Source organism: Amphiura filiformis, chromosome 19 (assembly GCF_039555335.1).
Source record: "Amphiura filiformis chromosome 19, Afil_fr2py, whole genome shotgun sequence".
Classification (NCBI taxonomy): Eukaryota; Metazoa; Echinodermata; class Ophiuroidea; order Amphilepidida; family Amphiuridae; genus Amphiura; species Amphiura filiformis.
In genome coordinates, this window is record NC_092646.1 from 29999652 (window position 1) to 30016136 (window position 16485).

Here is a 16485-nt window from a genome sequence, read left to right on the forward strand (position 1 = left end):
AAAATTTACAGCAAGTCCCATCAGCAAGTTATGGCAAGTCTTATCAGTAGGTTAAGATTTTTACAGCAAGTTCCATTGGCGAGTTAAGATATAATCTGATTAAGTGTAAAGTGGATTTTTTCTTACCATCATGAAACTCAACTGGTGAACAGGACTTGAATCACTTGATAGTGTCATCGTAACTCGCCGGTGGGACTTGATGGTGTTGTCGTAACTTGCCGGTGGGACTTAATGGCCTTGTCGTAACTCACCGATGGGACTTGATAGCTTTGTCATAACTTGCCTTTAGCTTACTTTGTGTAGGGTAATTGACAAAAAACCCTAATCTGGGGGGGGGGGGGGGTAACTCGTCTTTTCTTTAACTCACCTTTCTTAAAACTCACCCTTTGTTTAACTTGCATAGTTACCACTGTGTCCAATATTAATTTGTTGACTTAATGCAGTACACAAACACATTATCATAATTTTAAATTAAGAGTTTCACTGTTGTAAAGTATCAAATTAACAGTAGGTGATGGCTAGGCTACCAGCTAGTCCACTAAGCCTATAGATAGGTAGGTCTACATGTAGGCCCTACCAGCCATTTTGACGAGATGTCTTTTTCTGTCAATAATTTTCCCCTCAAAGTTTAATTCGCTTGAACTTAGTTGAATTGCTGACATGATATATGGCACAGTTGATTGTTATGGAGCATCATCATCACTGTATCATCATCTCAATCTGTCTCTTGCTTAATTAGCTTGTTGCTGCAGGTGGTTCCACCAGTATAAGTTCAAAATTCATCTGTAAAGAAATAAACCAAAATATCAATTAAAAATGAAATGGAAATAAAAAATATCTTGGGGCCTGACTTAATAGCTTGGGCCCGACAATAAATTAGGGCCTGCACATCAAAATCAGAGCACTAAAAAACTAAAATACTACCTTGGGGCTTCAAGTGAAGTTAATATCATGCGGGCCCCAAGTTACTAAGTCTGTGCCCCAAGTTACCAAGATGGGCTCCGAGTTACCAAGTTAAGGATAGTATGTCGGGCCCCAAGATTTTTTTTTTTCCATGCCACTTTGGGGGCTCTGTAAAAATCTGGGATTGCAGTGGTGAAAAGGAATGACGGCAAGAAATTTGAATTCTTTTACGATTCTCAATTGATTTTTCTAGTACCGTATTCATTCCAATAGGCACCCAGGGCGCTTAACAAAGTCATTTTGGGTGGGCGCTTATTTTTTGCCTGGTTTACCTAATATTTTGTGAGGAGCGATTATTAGAGATGAATTTACGTACGTTAAAAAAGGGTCCTGAGACGTTCTAGTAGCTTTTCTGATGTAGAAAATGTATTGCAAGTTTACACCGGATGTGTAACATCTATAGCACTTCAACATTAATGGTATCCTTTAGCAAATTGAATATACCTGCTAGTGGGTGGACGCTTATTGGGGCATGAGCGCTTATTGGAATGAATGTACATACCAGCGTTTTGTACTGTTGAGTTCATCACTATACATTCTGATTTGGAAGCCACACAACTAACATCTCCTGAAAGCAGTTGCTGAGCCTGCAACTGTACAATTCACTTCAAGTTGACATCACTGGTATCACCTAGTTGAGGAAATTCAAGAAGAGACACATTTTACAAGAACAAACATGTTTTCCTCCAGGATTCTGAAATCAGTGACGTAGCATGGGTCATCATATGGGGGGGGGGGGCAGTGGTGCCGACCATGATTGGGGGGCACCAGGTCTGATGGGGGGAGGCACAAGCCGTTTTTCAGCAATTTTCCTGTGGGATTTTCTAAATTTTGCAATCGATGGGGGGGGGGACGTTCCAATGACACTACGCCACTGTCTGAAAATGGCCTCCTTCATGCTGCACTTACATGTAAAAGAGTTACATGGGAGGCCTAGATACTATAGTCTCATCAGTAGGCCTACCATTAAATTCAAAATATATTGGGAAATTGTTTGCCTATTTATTTGCACGCAAAAGTAAACTTGATCATCACACACAACTTTTAGGCCTGGTTTTATCAGGATTTTAGGCATCGTAAAGCTTTGCATTCGGAACATTAAAATCAAGTAAAATTCTCAATTTCAATTTTATTGAATTTTAGGCCTAGTAAAGCTTTACGAGGCCTAAAATCTTGATACAATTCTCAATTTTAATGTTCCGTAAAAGTTATGACACATTGAAATAAAGGATTTTATTGTGATTTTAGGCCTCGTAAAGATTCGCGTACAAGCTACGGAACATTGAAATCAATTCAAATTCTCAATTTCAATTTTACTGAGATTTTAGGCCTTGTAAAGCTTTACGATGCCTAAAATCTTGATTGAAATTCTTGATTTCAATGTTCCGTAAAAGCTACGGCACATTGAAATCAATGCTTTTTTCAAGATTTTTGGCATCGTAGAGCTTTGCGTAAAAGCTATGGGTAATTGAAATCAAGTATAATTCTCAATTTCAATTTTATCGAGATTTTGGGCCTAGTAAAGGTTTACAAGGCCTAAAATCTCAATAAAATTCTCAATTTCAATGTTCCGTAAAGCTACATGTACAGCACATTGAAATCAAGGAATCTATCAAGATTTTAGACCTAGTAATGCTTTGCGTAAAAGCTACGGAACATTGGAATCAATTAAAATTCTCAATTTCAATTTTATTGAGATTTTAGGCCTCGTAAAGCTTTGAGTAAGGTACAGAACATTGAAATCAATTAAAATTATCAATTTAAATTTTATCAAGATTTTAGGCCTAGTAAAGCTTTACGAAATGAAGGATTTTATCGAGATTTCACGCATCGTAAAGCTTTGCATAAAAGCTACGGAACATTAAAATCAATTAAAATTCTCAATTTCAATTTTATAGAGATTTAAGATATTGATCGAGATTTTAAATCTTGATAAAATTCTTGATTTCAATGTTCTGTAACCAAAACAAAAGCTACGGCACATTGAAATCAAGGGATTTATCAAGATTTTAGGCATCGTAAAGCTTTGCGTAAATTAAAATTGATTGGGGGGTGGGGACAATAAATAACTTTGATGATGTGCGAGATTTTACTCATTTTCCAGCTTTTTGTGTGAGGCGTGAGATTATACTACCTGGCGTGATCGTGTGAGACCGTGAGAAAGTGACCCAGTGCGTGAGACTCACACGGCACGCCTCACGCCAATGCGTGAGAGTTGACAGCCTGACCTGATGACCATTATTAAATACTGCAGAGATCATTCCAGAAAGGAAAGCAGTAAATATGTCATGCATGTTTCATTTTGTTTGTTGTCAATTTATCTGCATGACATGCAATAAAAATGCATGACAAAACTTTATAAAAAATTATAATTTCAATTAACAATAGTTTGATAATAAAAACACCGACCCTATTTAACACATGAAAATGAACATGTGTTAATTTGCACAAAATCAGCACTGTTCTACCGAATTTTCTCGATTTTTTATTATAGTTCAGTGTACGCTGTGCATACACGGCGCAGAATTCGGCAACCTTTACGTTGACCGATGTCGGCGAAGGTCCGCATGGAGCCTCGATTATAATTCCAATTTATTGCAAATAAGAGAGTCCGCCGCTCACAAATTTCACCTCAACATAAAATTAACATATTATAGTTTTATATTTTATTATTCTCTAACTGTTATTTTGTTTTATACGGCAAATTCACACCTCTTGAATAATGTAAACATGACGAGAACATTACTTACCGTGACCCAAGCAGTGAACACATCAAAATGACTTCCGGCGATGATGGCATTTCAGATTTGTAAATTTGGTATCAAAAGTTAAACAAAGTCAACATCCATGTAATTTTTTACGTATAAACCGTCGATTGATGATTTTTATTTTCTGTAATGAACTGTCAAAAAGTTGTTTAAAAATCAGCGGGAAAAAATATCATTCCTCATACCTACGGGGGCAAATGTCGTCCACCAAAGTCCTTACCGGTAAAAATTGACCTTTTAACGGTCGTATGCGAAAGTTGCCGTCGTACTGGTTTGACTGTATCTTTACCTACTTTGAACAGGTTTTGCACATTAACATCCTGATCAGCATTTATCCCTTGCATCTGCTTGGACTGTCAAGGTCACTTATGACCAAACCATTGCACCACTATTACAAGCCATACATGATCATGCGACTTATTCATTCATTCATTCATTTATTTATTTCCACAATTCACATAAAAATACAAAATACGCATTAAAATACCATCAAAGAATCATGGAGGAGATGGCCGAAAGGCCAGTAAGGCCAGAGGTAGCCATCCCCTTTAACAGAAAAGTTACCAAACAGAAAACTCAACAGCAAATAATAGAAATTAAAAACAACAAACAAACAAACAAGAACCAAAAAAAAATACAATGCTCGTCAATTAATCATATTTTGAAATTAAGTGTCTTTTGTACACGTTCCGGAAATGTTTCACTGAATAAGACGCTCTTAAAGATTTTTGCAATGAGTTCCATAATATAGGACCAGCTGTACGGACAGCGTGATCGGTGAAAACCCTGCTATTTTTAGTCAAGTTATAGTTATTATCGTTTCTTGTTTGGTAATCATGAATATTAGATCGTAAGGTAAATAAACTGTCAAATAAGCTCGGTAATTCATTAATACTGTACTTATACATAAAAACTCCCAATTCTAATTTATAGGTGTCATTGTTTGCTAAAATGTTATATTTGGCAAACAAGGGGGCTGTATGACTTCTGTAATGACTACTGGCCACTGTCCGTATCGCCCATTTTTGGAGTTTCATAATTTTATCCAAATATGTTTTGCACGTATTTCCCCAAATTAATATTCCATAGTTCAAATAAGGTTGAATAAAGGTACAATATAGAGTATAAAGAATGCGATCTGGTACAAAGAATTTGAGTTTGTTCATTACACCAATATTCCTTGAAATAGTTTTTGCTATACAGTTAATATGACACCTCCATGTTAAGTTTTCGTCTATGACTACTCCCAGGACTTTAGTATTATCTACCCTTTCTAGAACGATTTCGTCTAAAATTATATTAACATCTACATTACATACAGTTGTTGTTGAATCAATATTTATCCAAGTCTTGGACGTCTGATTTGATTTGATTTGATTTGATTCGGTATCTCCATATTGCACATACAACAATACAAGGTAATAGATATAAAATGCATTAAGAATAATAACATATAATACACAAAAAACAAAGCAAGGAGATATCACAGAATAGCCCTTTAAGCCCAAAGGCTTATTTCCGAAGGGGTCCTTTATACATAGAAGGGCAAAAGGCATACATACATATAAAAACATACAAAGAAATATATATATACAAGTGAATATTAAAAGTAAAATAAAATCTTTAAACATGATTAAAATCATTAGAAACTAAATTTGGTTACAAAGATGAGTTTTTACAGACTTTTTGAAACTTGGTTTACTAGAAATTGATTTGATTGCACATGGTAAGTTGGCCCAATCCTGAATGGCATTATAATAAAAAGAGCCAGAAGTGATGGTAGTGGATTTTGGAACACGAAAATTTTGAGCACTGTTTCTAGTACTGTATTGGTGCACGTTTGAAACTCTGGTAAAATTTGAACTAAGATAGTCTGGGCCAACTTCATTAAAAATATCAAAAACATGGTTCAACCTGAGTTGTTTAGCCCTATTTTGTATGTTAAGGAAATTAAGATCTTTAAAATCATCTTCTGTAATATGATACATGCAATTCTTATTTAAAATAAATCTGATAACTTTGTTTTGAGCAATTTGTAGGCTTTTACTCATCTGCTTATGTGTGCCAGCATACCAAGAAGAAATAGAGTAATCAAACAAACAAAGTACAAGAGCAGAGCATAAAATTTTCTTGATATTTTGATCAAGAAACTTTGCCTGTCTGTAAAGAAATTTGAGTCTAGAATTTACTTTTTTATGACACCAAGACCCATTTCGTCACCATTCAAGCACTGGTCAATAGTCAGGCCTAAGTATTTGACTGAGGGAGTAGCATGAATTGTTTGCCCTTCACACTCAATGGTATAATTTTGCCAATTCTTCAATTTACGTTTTGTTCCAAAAAGAATGAGTTCTGTTTTACCCATGTGGAGAGAAAGTTTATTATCTATGAGTTGTTTAGCAGATCTTATGTCTCTTTGGACTTTATTACGTAACTTACAGTACTCTTTATAATACTCAGACATATGCTTGTTTTTATTAAATTTTGCAAGCAAACAGTCTCTTTCTCTGATGTTATTAATAATCTCACTTGTCATCCATGGTTCAGAGCGTTGTTTAATCCGAACTTCCCTTAGAGGAGCAACAGAGTCAAGAGTGTTCAAGAATATGTTACAAAACATGGACCAAGCTCTATCAACATCGTTACATAACAATATTTCAGACCAGTCAGTTTCAGACAACTTATCAATAAAAGATTCCTTGCTGTAATTCTTTAAAGATCTTACTTTAACTCTTTTATGCTCGTTGAATGTTGCTTTGGGTGACTTCCTTGTACAGTACGTGAAAATGGCCTAAGTATTTGACTGAGGGAGTAGCATGAATTGTTTGCCCTTCACACTGAATGGTATAATTTTGCCAATTCTTCAATTTACGTTTTGTTCCAAAAAGAATGAGTTCTGTTTTACCCATGTGGAGAGAAAGTTTATTATCTATGAGCCATTTGTTACAGCTTTCGAGATTTTTGCTAAGCTGCTGCCCAATTTTTAACGTATCTTTATCAGAAACCAAAAGAGCGCTATCGTCTGCATACTGAAGGAGCATACAATCAACACAGTTGGGCATGTCGTTCACATAACAAAGGAACAAAATGGGACCCAAGATACTCCCTGTGGAACTCCACATGTTAAAGCCATAGAGTTGGAGTCTGAGTCATTAACATTAACAATCTGAGATCTGCAATTCAGATATGACTCAAACCATTTAGTGGAGTTCATTCCCAGAGCAGTAAGCTTTTGACATAAAATAGAGTGATTAACACTGTCGAATGCTTTCTGGATGTCAAGAAGCACCATTCCAGTAAACAGACCAGCACTGATTTGGTTTCTGATATGATCTTGAAGATAGATAAGACATGTGTCTGTGGAATATTTACCTCTAAAACCTGACTGAAATTTAAACAAGATGTTATTTTCCGTGAGATACCTGTTAAATTGTACAAACACTGCCTTCTCCAAAATTTTGGAGGCCACAGACAAAATACTAACAGGTCTGTAGTTGCCTACTTCCAACCTGCTCTTCTTTTTATATAATGGTTTGACCTTGGCAATTTTCATTTCACTTGGAAACACTTCAGTCCTGATAGAGAGATTAATAATAGATGTGATTGGAGTTTTAATGACTTCTGCAGCATCTTTCAGAAAACGAGCCGGCAAGCCATCTAAGCCAGTGCTTTTATCGATGTTAAGATTGGTTAGCTCATCATAGACAAAGGTCTCACTGACCTCATGGAGATCAAAGGATCCATTCCTGATATGACTGTAATAGCTTTGGAACCTGTTGGAGTTAACATCATAAAGACCACTTGGCTCAGTTAGCTCACCAACAAGTTTGGCAGCAACTCCAGTAAAGAATTTATTGAAATGATTAGCAACTTCTTTGTTCTCAAAACACTTTTTACCATCAATATCTAAAACCATATTGGTAGAGTCTTTTGTTTTGTTTTGGTACCCAAGCTCTTTGAGATTTTTCCAGAGCTTTTTAGAATCATCTTTATTTGCCTCAATCTTATGCAACATGTACTGTTGTTTAGCAGATCTTATGTCTCTTTGGACTTTATTACGTAACTTACAGTACTCTTTATAATACTCAGACATATGCTTGTTTTTATTAAATTTTGCAAGCAAACAGTCTCTTTCTCTGATGTTATCAATAATCTCACTTGTCATCCATGGTTCAGAGCGTTGTTTAATCCGAACTTCCCTTAGAGGAGCAACAGAGTCACGAGTGTTCAAGAATATGTTACAAAACATGGACCAAGCTCTATCAACATCGTTACATAACAATATTTCAGACCAGTCAGTTTCAGACAACTTATCAATAAAAGATTCCTTGCTGTAATTCTTTAAAGATCTTACTTTAACTCTTTTATGCTCGTTGAATGTTGCTTTGGGTGACTTCCTTGTACAGTACGTGAAAAAGTGATCACTTAACCCAGTTGTTACCACACCATATTGACTGATTACATTGTCATAATTACATATAATGTGATCAAGAGCACGTCATATGTGATGTGCCCCTTATCAGAGGCTGATGACCCTGAGACAATTCCAAGGATTGATCACTATGTTCTTGATGGAGTTTCTCTTCTGATAATCATACATCTTTCACAAGAGTCGGGTTGCAAATAAGGTAGACTTATCAGATGCTGGCAATTTGCTGGCAAGAAAGAGGCCTTCTTCTCAAATGATCTGAACAAACATATTCTCATTAAACTAATTGGGGACCATATGCAACAGAAAGGATGCCATGTGATACACGCTGAAGAAGATGCACATGTTGATACAGTGAAAGAAGCAGTCGCAATGGCATCATTTAAGTCAACAACCCTAATTGTAGAAGACACATCTGTTGGTATTACTTCTTCATTATGCAGAAATGGACGGTAAAGACTTGTACTTTCTGTCTGACAATGATAAACCATATGTGTATGATATCAATGTTCTGACGCGCTTACTCAGTTATGACATTTGTTCGGATTTTTTGTTTGCCCATGCGTTTTCAGGTTGCGACACTACTTCAAGAATATTTGGGGTAGGCAAGTCTGTATTCAACAAAATCATCACTGGTGATCCTGTATTACAAGTTTGTTCCAAGGCATTTGCATTCTCAATATGGATCAAGAATATGTATTAAGTGAAGGCTGCAAAGCAATAGTGTCCCTGTTTAGTGGTCAGCAATCAGAGTCTTTGGAATCCTTACGGTACAGGTTTCTTTCCAAAAAAGTTTGCACAGCAAAGAACTTTGTTAAACCTGAAAGACTTCCATCCACAACCTCTGCTGCAACGCTTTACTCCAGGAGAACGTATCTACAGGTCATGCATTGGATGTGCAAAAGTGATGGTATGAATCCAAGTGACTGGGGATGGATTGTTCGAAGTGATAAAATGAATTTTGTGTACTTAAAGAATATACTGCAAGCAACATGGTGATTATAGCTGACAGCTATGCTATATGGCGTCCAAATTGGTACATATGCCTACTTAAAAGTATAATTTTGATGGTACTATGGGTGCATAGGATGTTGGTTATTTTAGAATTTCTGTCGCTTTAAGTTTTAAGTTGCAATACGTGCATAATTTAAGTCAATAAGCCAACATACCAAAATGGCGGCCATTTTGAAATTCACTCTTGCTGCCAATTTGGTTCGTATGCCTACCTCTATATAAATTTTAATGGAATATGGGTACAAAGGAAATTGGCTATTTTTAGAAAATCCATCGCCAAAATCCAAGTTTCGCTTTACAATTACGTGCATGATTTGATTATATATGTCAAAATACCAAAATGGCGGCCATTTTGAAATTCATTCTGGCTGTCAAATCGATTGGTACATCTGAATACCACAATATAAAGATGTATTACTACATCCAGTAATGTACTTCTGAACAAGGTTGTTACCAGTGGAACCCACAATAACAAGTGAAAAATGGATGATATCAGTAGATTAATGGGTATTTTTCCTGCTTTTGGCGGCCATTTTGATTACGTCACAGTTGGACCCCTCGCCCAAGTTTAATTTTTCTAAACTTTTGATATGTTATTTGTTAGACATCATACTGCAAGAAAATACCAAAAAAAACCTTCTGTTGCATTTTTGGGGGTCATGTGGTAGCTGTGTCATATTTTGATCCTACTAATCTGCTGACAGTCATATAACACACTATATTAGTCCAGTAAAATACCACAGTATTTTTCAGTCTGTCACTTCTTTGAGTCAGCATCAACAATCAAGCACTATTGGCTTTTACTACCGTCTTTGGCGTATTTTCTTCTCTCCAACACACAAGAACCACGAACCGAAGTTTTTGTACCACTGGTTAAGATTAGTTTCACAGAGTTCCCTGTTGTAACTCTATTTTGCTCTCCAAATTATTTATTATCCAGGCTTTATATTTAATTTGTTACCATTCTAGAATAATCACCCACTAATTATACCATAATTATACCAAATTACATCATTTCTAAAAATAGCTCATTACCTCAACACAAACCAATCAGAATCATTCACCTGTTTACATAGTTACTGTAATAGCGCCACCACTTCATCCTGAGGCAATCATGATCATTTTAGTGGTTTACATTATTTAACACTATGATTGTTTAGTAGCATTTTCCATTGAATCGATCCGGAAAAAAGCGAAACTAACGCTAGTCTCGAGACTCCACTTGGGGGTATCAAATCCAAAAAAGGCTCTCTCCAGGAATACCAGTCTCTTCTAGTCCCGCTAGGGATATCAAATTGACCTTTTCTAGTCTTCAAATGGGTATTACTTTTTCTGATTACATGCCCACGTATCTTATTTTTAAAAATTTTTGAAAAAAAAAAGAATAGAACTAAAATGTGACTTTTTCACTTTCAAAAGTCACTTCTGGTACAATAATTATCATTTGTGCACTTGGTCTTAATGGGAACTTTCATCGAAAACTAGTCCCGATAAAAAGTTGGTCCCGCTAGGGTGTGTTTTTATACAAATCTGGTCCCGCTAGGAGTAATATTTACTTAAGGGCAATTCCAAGCGTTGCGGAATGATGCAAAATGCCTTCGTACGAATTTCTTTTTAATATAGCAGCCAAACATGTATTTTAAAACAGCACAAGGTGAATAGCATAATGGCAAGCTATTTTTGGTAAGTGACTGATTTAGGTAGGATAAACTTTTCCAAACCACCCTAATTTCATAATTTGCATATATATGCAAACTTCGCGTTGCGGAATGATGCACACTGGAGCAGTATTTTTTTCCTAAAACGTTTTTGGCAAACTGTGAGTTTAGTAATCTGAGATATTCAATTGATATTTATTTTAAAATTAACAAAGAATAATCAGATCACGACCTAGAAACAGAATCGCAGGCAGTGTTATAGTCTGAAGGGAAAACGTTATCAACAAGGCAAAGTATAATAATTCATTATAGCAAAACATAAAAATTGGCCGGGTGCACCGCGGAGGTGTAATAAAACTTGTAGAAGTTATGGCAGCACTGCAATTATTTAGAATGGGTGTGGGATATAAAATCGGGAGGGGGAGAACAATATAAGGTGCCTTTGAGTCGAAAACATCAGCACTATTGGCTTTCACTACCGTTATGGCGTATTTTCTTCTCGCCAACACGCAAGGACCGCGAACCGAAGTTTGGGGACTTCACACAATTCATAGTGCAGTTTTGTCCACGGCAAATTCACCGTGACCTTTTCAGCCATAAACCCGCTTATTGAAGATTAAACCGAAATATGAAGTACTAAACCATTATAGTAATCGATTGTCCAATGCACATTTCTTACCATGTGATAATATTAATCCAATGAGCGATCGAATTGAGCCCCTGAGTTGTGTGCATACATGTAGTTAACAATAACTGCATGATGTATGGTAACTTTTGTACCACCACCAGCTAAAGGTTTGGCTACAAAACGATTCTCTTATAAATAGGGATAACCATCAAAATTTCATGTTGCCCCTATTGCTACAAAAGATTGTTTTCTGGATAGAACTCATCAATAGAAATATTTTGACCGGTCATTGGAACGAAATAAAATGACAAGGTCCAAAAATATCAATTGGGAGCAAAATTGGCATAAGCATATATTTACCTTTATATATTTCTTTATTTTAACATATATGCAAACATGAAACAAGCATATTGTGAAAGTATCAAAGGGTTTCTTATGAAATGGCACTTTACTAGTCAATGGCATAAATTATTTTTTCAAACCGAGGCATTGAAATCATGCATTTAGCGAACATTTGCCAAAGATCATCCAAGATGGCCGATATGGCACAAAATCAAAATTGCACTAAGTCCAGGTAAACTTTTTTTTTCACAACCAAAAATTTCGATGTTATTGGATTTAATATGACCAATTAGTAGGTGTATGCAAATTAAATCTTAAGTGTCATTGAAGGTCATTGACTCATTCACAACAATAGAGGTTATCCACTTCACTCATCATGCTCATGTATGACTTCTAACAAAAGGTGCTGGTTCCCGTAGTATTCCTCATTCAAAACAATTCAATACATGACCTCGGAGTTACCTGCATGACTTTCGCGGGCTATTTTGAAACAGTTATGGTTGCACATTCAGGTACTTCTTTTGAAAGTTCTAAACAAGGTATAGCCAGCAGCAAGTTGTAGATGGTATGGGCCTAAATATAAGAAAACGTTTAGGGTTGAAATCAGGTGAAAAATACATCAAATGTCAATAATGTTCATTTATGTTCAGAAAGGTGTCTTCTTAGCATGATTCGAAAGGAGTATGGAAATTCCAAAGGGAAGCTGGTGATTTAATTTGTAACTCGAGATCTAGTTGTTCAATATTTTAACCTTTTTACAGAGGGTATGATAGAGGTATTACTGGCAACTCTACCAAATTTCAGCTCAGTAGGCCACATTTTTCACCTGAAATTATTGACATGAATATGTTGTGCCATTCTTGAGCAGTGCTGAACTCAGCCACTGGCAATTAAGCGCACTGTGGCGATGGACCAATTTTGACTCGCACTTACAGGAAAATTAAATAAGTTATGTTGCTGTAATTTGCAAGATAGTTACAAAATATAATTGGCATTAAGGGCTGGGGTATGAACGTTTGGACAGTATTTATTTTGGGACATCAGAGCACATCAGACATATCGAATTGCATTCTGAATACGAAGAATGTCATTCTGATATCAAATAATTTTGATTTTTGAAATTCGCAATTTAATACACATTTTATGGCAAATCATTAAAAATTGATATTTTTGATATTTAACAGTACTTGAAGTAAACTTTAGAAATCTGATGATTTATACTTAAAGTGTATGTAGGTGGGATGAAAAGCCGACGATCAATTGAAAATTTTGACCTTTCGTATTGAAGATATGGATTTTTTTCCCAAAACACCAAAAAAAATTAGGTCTTTTTGGGAACAAAATCCATATCTTCAATATGAAAGGTCAAAATTTTCAATTGACCGTCGGCTTTTCCTCCCTGCTACATACACTTTAAGATTATAACATTAGATTTATATAATTTACTTCGAGGACTGTTATATATCAAAAGTTTGAAAAATATCAAATTTTTATAATTTGTCATAAAATTTGTATTATATTGTGATTTTCAAAAATGAAAATTATTTGATATCAGAAAGACATGCTTCGTATTCAGAATGCAATTCGATAGGTCTGAGGTGCTCTCATGTCCCACAAAAATACTGTCGAAACGCAATAAACGCTCATTTTAGATCCCTTAACTTCCCCAATCAATTTAGAAATGTCTGTGCAAGCAGTGTACAGTTGAGCTCCCTGCATGTCTATGGGAGTGTTCTAATCAAGTTGATGGTTCATTGGCCATCCCTATTATAAACCATCAATGCACAGTTTCTACATCGATACACCTGAGCACACAATTTCGTCCAAGCAAGCAGTGAAGCAGTACACTACACGGTTAATTGCATAGCATCATAAGAGCTGTGTGAGCTTCTAGCTGGTGACTAGTGGAAAATAAGCATCTGTGATTGGTTTTTGTCAAAACCTCAATTGTTCCCTTCATCCAATCAGAATTTTTTTATATCGAACGACAGCTAACACGGGGAATGTGTAAATATTGTGGCGCGAGCTATAAACAGCTCATTAAACAGTATGACCATGGCGGCGAACATGTATCTTCTGTTTTGATAACTCTTGAGGGTGATAAGCGTTCCGAATGTCCTTCGCGCATCCTACGCATTATGAAGAAGCTGCTACTCCCGGTAATACAACAAGTTTACTTGTGTGTTTATAGGGCAAATATCTCGCGCCAATATCCTTTGGTTGAGAAGGATATCGATGTGCCTATTGTTTACAGTGTGCAAGTTTCCGGATAATTTCTGACCGGATAGAAATTATACCGCAATGTACCGCACATCTGCTCCCACTATAAACACGCTGTTAGAGCATGTTTATAGTGAGCCAGCACATCTGTTATTTAGCGTATATTAGCGTATGAGTATAAACTGCAAGATCAATTAACATTCCAGTAATCTTTCCGTGTATAGCCACTATAAACACGCTCAATAATACTAATTCAAATTGTGATATCAAACTTGCGCACCAGAAAAACGGTATTGATTTTATTTTGTATTTGTGTATAGAAAAATAGGTGTCAAGATATGAAATCTTTTTTCTGAATAGGTACATGTAGATGATAATTAAAATTTACCTCAACACCTAACGTCTTTAAAGAATTGTTCAACTTTACCATTTACCGAAACGTCATATTTTTATATCAAACATCAACCTGTATATAATCTAAACAAAAACTAATCCAAACTATTTCCAAACCGAGTTAAGTCCACAAACCCATGTTTCTGATTTACCTGTGCAATATTGCAATGGGAGGTATTATAATTTCAGTTGGATGCACCATTATATTACAAAGCAAACAGTAAATGGATGCACAATAACAATACTGCGTGAGGCTTTGTTTACCAAATGGAACAATAGTCTGCATATTGTTACGCAGCATTGTTATGGTAAATAATGGCTTGTTGATGGTTTAACTCATTGATTGCTAATGCCAAACTTGTCAAAGTAATTGTGATTGTACCACACAAGTAAATGAGACACATTGAGACACGTTGTGGACTTAACACGGTTTGGAAATAAGCTCTTCATATATAATATAAACACAAATTTACTAAACATGGTGTTTAAGATGGAGTATAATAATTAGGATGCATTAAGATAACTTGTAGTCTACACCAAAAAAAAGATACGTGTACTGTACACGGTTGTTTGATGTGATCATTTATTAATTTTTCTAACAAAACATTATTATATTGTACAGTTCTAGACCTGAATAATACCAACAGCTATCACACTAATAAATTGTATACACATATTTTTGTAGCAATTATTATAATTAACACAGGTTTTTGTTTCTATATCAAATTATTCATCTTTTTCGGCCTTTTGTGATAATTTTAATTCTATAAACTGTACATTTGTGTGCAAATTGAGGGCGCTATTTACATATATTTTTAATTTAAATTTGCCAAATATTATGAGTTATACCTTGAAAATTTAGTAAGAGACCAGCGCTAGTGCTTAGCGACCAAATCTTTGGATCAAAGGGTTGAAAGTGTTTTGGCATGCCTGAAGCATATTTAACAAATTTGGCTTCGGCTGCCCTCTTCAAAGTTTTAGGCATTTTTGGTAGGGGTCGATTAAGGTCAAACAGGGGGTCAAAATTATAAAATATCCCAATTCTTTAAAAAAATATATATATACCTTATTACTCCTCTGGTCATAAGGAATCCAAAAATGTATAGTTTGCCCTATCTGTGACCTTTAGTTACGACGCTATTGGGCAGATAACGGTCAACGCACTTTCCGCTGGATGCAATTTTACTAATTCGGTTAAGGGATCTGGAATGAGAGTTTTTGTGGGACATTAGAGCACATCAGACATATCGAATTGCACTCTGAATACGAAGAATGTCTTTCTGATATCAAATAATTTTCATTTTTGAAATTCACGATATAATACAAATTTTATGACAAATTATTAAAATTTGATATTTTTCACATTTTTGATATAAACTGCTCAAATAAAGAAAGTCCGCAGTCATGTAACTCGTCCTACTTCAAAACCTGATCTTGTTATGACAATTTGATTGATACGGTCGTGTGCGGGATCTTGTTAGCTCTAATTTGATACCAAATTTACTACCAAACACTCAACAGTAACAAGGAGTGATACCAGTTTATGGCATTTGGTGCATTTTCAAAAGTTGCAAATCAAAACGATACACGCGGTCGAAATTGCTTAGCGTGGCAATGTGGTCAAGCTTGTTTGCCCACGATGAACCCATGTCGACTATCCGAAGTGCGCGCTTTATTCAATTGTTAATTTAAAACGCATGGATTGTTACAGTACTTTACTGATGAATACTAGGGCACGATGCGATCGATATGAGCTAGCGGTTGTTTCGGGCTATGTTAATGGTCGTACTCTGCCATTCACCTACAGATCCGCGTGCACCGTTTTTAATTTGCAACTTTTGAAAATGCACCAAATTTCATATACAGGTATCAATCTCTGTGAATTTAGAGTTTTGGGTAGCAAATGTGGTATCAAATTGGAGCTAACAAAATTCTGCACACGCCTTTATCAATCAAATTGTCATAACAAGATCAGGTTTCGATGTAGAACGGGTTACATGACTGCGGACTTTCTTTATTTGAGCAGTTTATAACAGTCCTCGAAGTAAATTTTATAAATCTAATGATATA

At 35.6% G+C, this 16485-nt stretch overlaps 1 long non-coding RNA gene across 1 annotated transcript; it reads right to left on the minus strand.

Annotated features, from left to right (window-relative positions):
* Positions 1-111: 111 nt before the first annotated feature.
* LOC140140340 (uncharacterized) lies at positions 112-3993 on the minus strand. Its single transcript, XR_011857259.1, has 3 exons — positions 3714-3993; positions 1466-1594; positions 112-783 (listed from the first exon to the last, which is right to left on the minus strand). It is a non-coding gene; the product is annotated as an uncharacterized lncRNA (long non-coding RNA).
* Positions 3994-16485: the final 12492 nt, after the last annotated feature.